This window comes from Sinocyclocheilus anshuiensis, unplaced genomic scaffold, assembly GCF_001515605.1.
Source record: "Sinocyclocheilus anshuiensis isolate Anshui unplaced genomic scaffold, SAMN03320099.WGS_v1.1 scaffold152, whole genome shotgun sequence".
Classification (NCBI taxonomy): domain Eukaryota; kingdom Metazoa; phylum Chordata; class Actinopteri; order Cypriniformes; family Cyprinidae; genus Sinocyclocheilus; species Sinocyclocheilus anshuiensis.
Window position 1 is genome coordinate 3,317,234 of NW_015555781.1, and position 6,361 is coordinate 3,323,594.

Genomic DNA, 6,361 nt, shown 5'->3' on the forward strand with positions numbered 1-6,361 from the left:
CTGCTGAACATATTAGATATTTTAGAAGAATGTTGATTTTTTTTTGAGATGCGGTGAAAATGACATTTGTTTCTTCAGAAAAATGATGGAATTACTATTGGAGAAAGGCCATAAATATGTTCATCATGATATGTCCTTCTCACATTTGGCATGCAAAACTTACAAATCTTACTTCTTCTGTAATGACATCATGGTGGACCTGGTACTGGCTTCCGTTGTGTGAGTGGTCTTTGGCGTGGGACAGGCCCTGTCGCACCAGACCCGTGTAGTACTGGACAAAGCGTGTCTTTCGCACCACTATGTGCAGGATAAAACACAGTAGAACCATACAGATGGAAATGGTGAAGAAGATGATGGTGTTCTTCCTCTCATTTTTGATCAGTAGTTTGGTGAAGATACGGCTGAGTGAAATGATCACTCCTGCCGTGCCTATAAAGAAAAAAACAACAAAGAATGAGAATCTTGCTTTTGCATTTTACCCAAACATCATGGATTTTCATGACCACATCTGATGACACAAAGCCTCTTACTCTCTCCGGTCATCACGCCCTGTGTGTAGCGCTTGGGAAGCATCCCCATGTATCCATAGAAACTGGACTGCTGCACTGGAGACACAATAGGGTAAAAAACTGTTATGGCTGGAAATGGTTGACAACACAATGTGAGCCTGAAAGAAGGACAGTCACTCACAACATGCTTCTGCAGTCACGATGGCTTTGGAAAGAAAAGTATGAACAAATACCTGTACATCCAAAGGCCACAGTACCCATAGACATCAGATTGATGACGTACGACTGCTTTGTGGTGAACCTCTCCAGCCACACATCAAAAATGGTGACAAAAAGCAGAGGTCCAAGTGCAAAGAGGTAACCTGCAAGAGATGAACTTGGATGTAAACAAATTTGAGATCGCACAACTAAGAAAACATCTACGCCCTGAAAAACGTCTGCAGGATTGGTGTAGGATTTCATTTGAAACAAGTTTCACTCAGAAATCACTAGAAATTTTCACCAATTATTAGAAAATAAAAGTAACACTGAAGACTGAAATAGTATTTTCTTTTTTCTTTTTTTTACAGTGTGTTTGCAAGCAATATCCTATAATATTTGATTATATTATTTGTATTTGATTTGTTTTTGGAGGGTTTTGGAAGATATAGTTTTCCCAAAACTCATTTACTCACCCTCATGTCGTTTCAAACCTGTATGACATTTTCTTCCATGGGACATAAAAGAAGATATTTTTATAAAATAACCCATAATGAGGTCCAAAACAACGCTGGACTCCACTGTCTAACATTGTACAGAAAATATTTTTCAAATGATCATCTTTACCACAGAAGAAAGTAAGTCATATAGGTCAGCAATAAGGTGAGTAAATGATGACAGAATTTTTATTTTTGGGTGAAATATCCCTTTAAAAGCGTGAAGTTGACATATTTTGCCTGTTTGCTGCTTTTCCGATCACAGTAATTGATGGTCGTTAGTGAAGGGTTTGGGGCTGTGTTTGTTTTTATGGTATTATCAGTCAATCGGTATTGTCGTGATGCAATTTTCCTGTGTTTATTTGCTGTTTCGGTTATATGTGAGCCATCCTCTTAGTGCGTATTTAGCAGTATTTGGTGAGTGTTATTCCTCCGGTTGAAATGCGCGATGCAGCTGTCAGACTGGACTGTCGCCCCTCCTCCCTCTCCCCCCTCAGGCCAGCAGCTCTGTCAGGTCAATCAGCGGCCTCCTCCCCCATCCCTTTGTGCTTTACTGTCTGTGTCTGCTCTAAATAAACACACTCACCCACAGTGATCCTGGTGTGCAGGCTCAGCATCTCCACCAGGACATTGTTTAGGATCACAGCCACTAGGGCCACAAGTATATATGTTAAACCCATGTCAAACACAATGGATGTTCCTGAAAGACACAGAAGACAAAGAGGAAGTGACCTTGAAGTTTATTGCATTTTTTTCCCTTACTATAATAAAGGAACCATAAGTTATGTGTAAGCGTAAGAGATGTCTTTTGCTCATTTAAAAATTGTGTACATATATTACACACACACACACACACATATATATATAAATGGTGGCCAGACTATATATATATATATTATAATGAACAATTCTGACAATAACCATGAAAACACAAGTACAACATGTTTTAAAACTCACGATCATTAACAGAAATTTCAACCATAATTTGTTTCATTTTAAATGGTTATTTCACCCAAAAATGAAAATCATTAATTACTCACCCTCGTGTTGTTCCAAACCCATAAGACCTCCGTTCATCTTCGGAACACAAATTAAGATATTTTTGATTAAATCTGAGGGCTCTCTGACCCTCCCATAGACAGCAAGGTAACTACCACATTCAAGATCCAGAAAAGTACCAAGATGATCGACAAAGTAGTCCGTGTGACATCAGTGGTTCAACTGTAAAGTTACGAAACTACGAGAATACTTTTTTGCGCAAAGAAAACAAAAATAACGACTTTATTCCACATTTTCGTCTCTACTGTGTCACTTGTGGACACGCGTTCACAACAGTATCATGACGCGAGCGTGTGGCGTCGCCGACCCAGATTCGGCGTAATGAGCCCTCATATTTCATCAAAAATATCTTAAATTGTGTTCCGAAGATGAACGAAGGTCTTACGGGTTTCAAACAACACGAGGGTGAGTAATTAATGACAGAATTTTCATTTTTGGGTGAACTAACCCTTTAATGCTAGCTAAAATATGGAGTCCATAAATATAATGGAGTACCTTCAAATTTATGATGCAGGTAGTCAACATCTGTAATGAAGCTATTGTAAGGCAGCAGGACAGGAAGCCCACTCCAGACAGGAGCATGGCAAAATAGATCCTATGGTAACGGTCATCTGGAATAGGTTCTTCAAACGCTATGCACAAAAATCACACAATTTGTATGCACAAACAACATGTGAGAGTTATAAACAAAAGCCCTCTTCGTGTTTTATTTGTATGACATTTCAAAATGTGCGTTTTAAATATTTGTCTATCAGCCTGTGTGCTGTCTCTTTGAAGTATATTTATGCATATGTATGAGACATTTGACATTTTGCTCGCTCTCTCTTTCTGGATGAGGAACTGATTGATGGACGCACTTCTGTACCTCTTGATGGCTTCCTAATGGTTGTACAGCTTTAGTACTTCAACACTACATACCTAATTTAAGAGATGGAAGAAATGAAATCATGCTTAAAAATGAAACACTTACATCAAATGTAAAATATATCTATATGCTTAACTAGAAGAGAATAGCAAACTCTAAAGATAAATGTGTATGTTCTCCTACTCTACTGATTTAATAAGTCTGACCTTTGTATCCAGGCAACGTCAGGGGACAACAGACTCTCCACCTAACATGATTAGACCTAGCTTGTACATGTCAAGCATTGTAACCTTTTAAACCAAGCTGAGTCTTTGCCAAACCAAAATCTGTATTTATACAGATTGTACGAGCACAACATATATGAAATAGTGTCTCAAATGACAATTTGTAGTTACATTGAGGCATATCATATGCAGCAGAAACTCACCAGGTTCTGAAAGGGCCAGCACTCCTTTATCTGAGATGTCTTTCACCTGACAGTCCTCTTCCTCCAGCTGATAGCTCTCGAAACTGAAGCTCATCACCACATTGCCCTCGGGAGTCTGGCCAGGGGTGGCCTGTTTACGTCTCTCTACTCCTTTTGAGCCCATAGTCCCTCTTTTGGCCTGGAATATCTGAAAAGGCCTTCTTTAACAGTGTCATAAATATGATCTGTAAGAGGATGAAAATGATGAATGTGTGTCAGCAACTTACAAAACGGATTGGATGCAACACATTACATCCATTATATTTAAGTGTTGTCATCACAGAATATATATATATATATATATATATATATATATACACTGTTTCTTGAGCACCAAATCAGCATATTAGAATGATTTCTGATGGATCATGTGACACTGAAGCTTTGCCATCACAGGAATAAATTAAATTTTAAACACTAAAATTGAAAATAATTATTTTATATTAAAATAAAAATAATAAAATAATTATTTTATTATGTTAAATATATATAATTTACATTTCATATTATTCAAATATATTCATAATTATTCAAATATATTTAGCACTTAACATAGTTTCAAGTCCATAATAACACCCTGTAATTACCTTAATCACAGGAAATAATGACGGTCTTAATCTTAAAACGACATCTAAAGATGTTTTCATAAGCCTATTTTATGTTTTAATTTGCATGTATCTCTGTTGTTTATAAAGTTCAATACACTCATCATGAGCATTATGACAAATCATTATGATTTGAGTTTTTTATATTCTTCTAGTTCACTGAGATGAAAGGGGCCTGTGATGTCAAATTGGCTCTAGTGACTGGACAGCAAAGTGTAATAAAAGCATGTGAAGAGCAGCCTCAAGCCACTTTCTGTTAAATCAGCCGTGCCATGTGACATTTCACTTTTGGCTATATGCTGTATGCCTCTGTGCAAGTAATTTCCTTTTTTACTTTATTTGCATACATATGTGTGCATCATTAGTCAAGGGATATGTTGCATCCCTGTGTGGTCTATTTTAGGAAAGAACAATCAGATAGTCTACAATAAATCTATATTCTTAATGCAAATCAGGCGCTTCCAGCGTGAAGAGCCTTAGCCAAGATGCCACAGTTGGACATGCTATTGAAATTTTCCTCATCTTGGAAATCTGCCAATGCATCCTTTGAAGAGGCTGGGGCTGGCAGTGAAGGACTGGTTCAAAAGAAAAGCAATCTTTGATATCAGTGTTACGTCACTGACTAGAGAGTGGTCGGGCACATTTTGTGCCTTACCCAACCGTGTTGCATTGAGTGAGTGATGAATAAACCAAATGGAATAGTTCACTGTCAATCATTTACAGTTTGTAGCCAAACACAAAGATGTACAACAACATATTCACAAAGCTGTCATGTAGCCTATATATCATAGTGGCTGGTGTTGTTTAACTAAGATATTGTATGTAAACAGAGCTGAGACATGCAAATAAAAAGCACACCTGCTGCTGAACCATGAACTGTCAAGATCTGTCACACTCATTTTACAGTCATTTTCTATAGATTATCATTATAATATGCACTAGAAAGAAAGTAAATATATTTAAAATCTTTTATAAAATGTATAAAATGGTGCACGGAGCCAACATGGGCTGATAATGGCAGATGAAGGATGTAAGAGGAACAATAAGAGGACCTGATGCTTGCGCGCTATGTTGTGATATAGTGCCGTTGTGTGTTTAACAAAAGTTGAACCTCTAAATTTGTGTAGTGAAAAAACAATAGGACGGAATTACTCTAAATCCAAATGATATGAAAAAATAAACAAGCTTCGCAACATATTAACACGTTTAATTAGCAGTAAGGCAAAAAGCAGCTGTATAGATATCAACACGCTTTTTTTTCCCGAGGGAATTTAATCAATTTCTTCTTTTCAAAACACACCATCCATGCGAGAAAATCTCACATACTGTTCCGCTATCTGTATGGCTGCTTTGTTGCTCTCACAGGACTTGTTATAGCCAGTCATGTAATCAAATCGCAGCATATGTTTCCATTATTCATCTAGCAGCGCTCATGCATCATTTTAAGAGACAAAAGCGATACAGTCATCAGAAAGACAACAGGTTAAATTTTACCCCAGAACAATTAAATGTGTCTTTCCTCCCTTATTGGCATGTTAGCTACTCCATGTAACCACAACCCTTCTTTGCATAAAAAGCATTCTCACATACGTGTGGTGTTGTTTGGGTTCTCCGATGTAAATATCCTTCTGCACAAGGTGAAGAGAAGAGGTACAGAGCCGCTGTCATTCTCCCTCCCACACAGCGCGTTTGCAGCGGTCTAGAGCCTCCAGCTGTCTGCTACGGCAACCCGCTTTCATTATCGCTTTAAAGGAAACCTGCACTTCATGAACTGCACTAATTTCCATATTGCAGTGGATAACAAATGCAAAACTCATGCAGTGTCACAATTTAAATGTTTTAGAAAAACCTAAAATTACTATTTCAATTAGTAGGCTAATAGGAAAATATAGGCCTGTAGAATACCTCATTCTGATTGGTCAGTGGCGGAATTCAGCTTTAATTATTTCGGAATCGGAATATATAATAAAATAAAGTAAAAATGAAAATGTAACAAAAATAAAGGCTTTTACATGGTTACGAACATCTCTATTTCACATATTGCTCTTTTGAACTTTTGTTTCATCAAAGAAACCTGAAAAAAAAAATCACGTTTTTCACAAAATATTAAGCAGCACAAGTGTTTTCAACATTGATAATAATAAGTAATGTTCCTTGAGCAG

The 6,361-nt window shown here is 37.2% G+C and overlaps 1 pseudogene; it reads right to left on the reverse strand.

The window, feature by feature from the left end:
- LOC107674734 (equilibrative nucleoside transporter 4-like) overlaps positions 1-5,906 on the reverse strand; it is an 11,761-nt pseudogene extending 5,855 nt beyond the window's left edge.
- Positions 5,907-6,361: the final 455 nt, after the last annotated feature.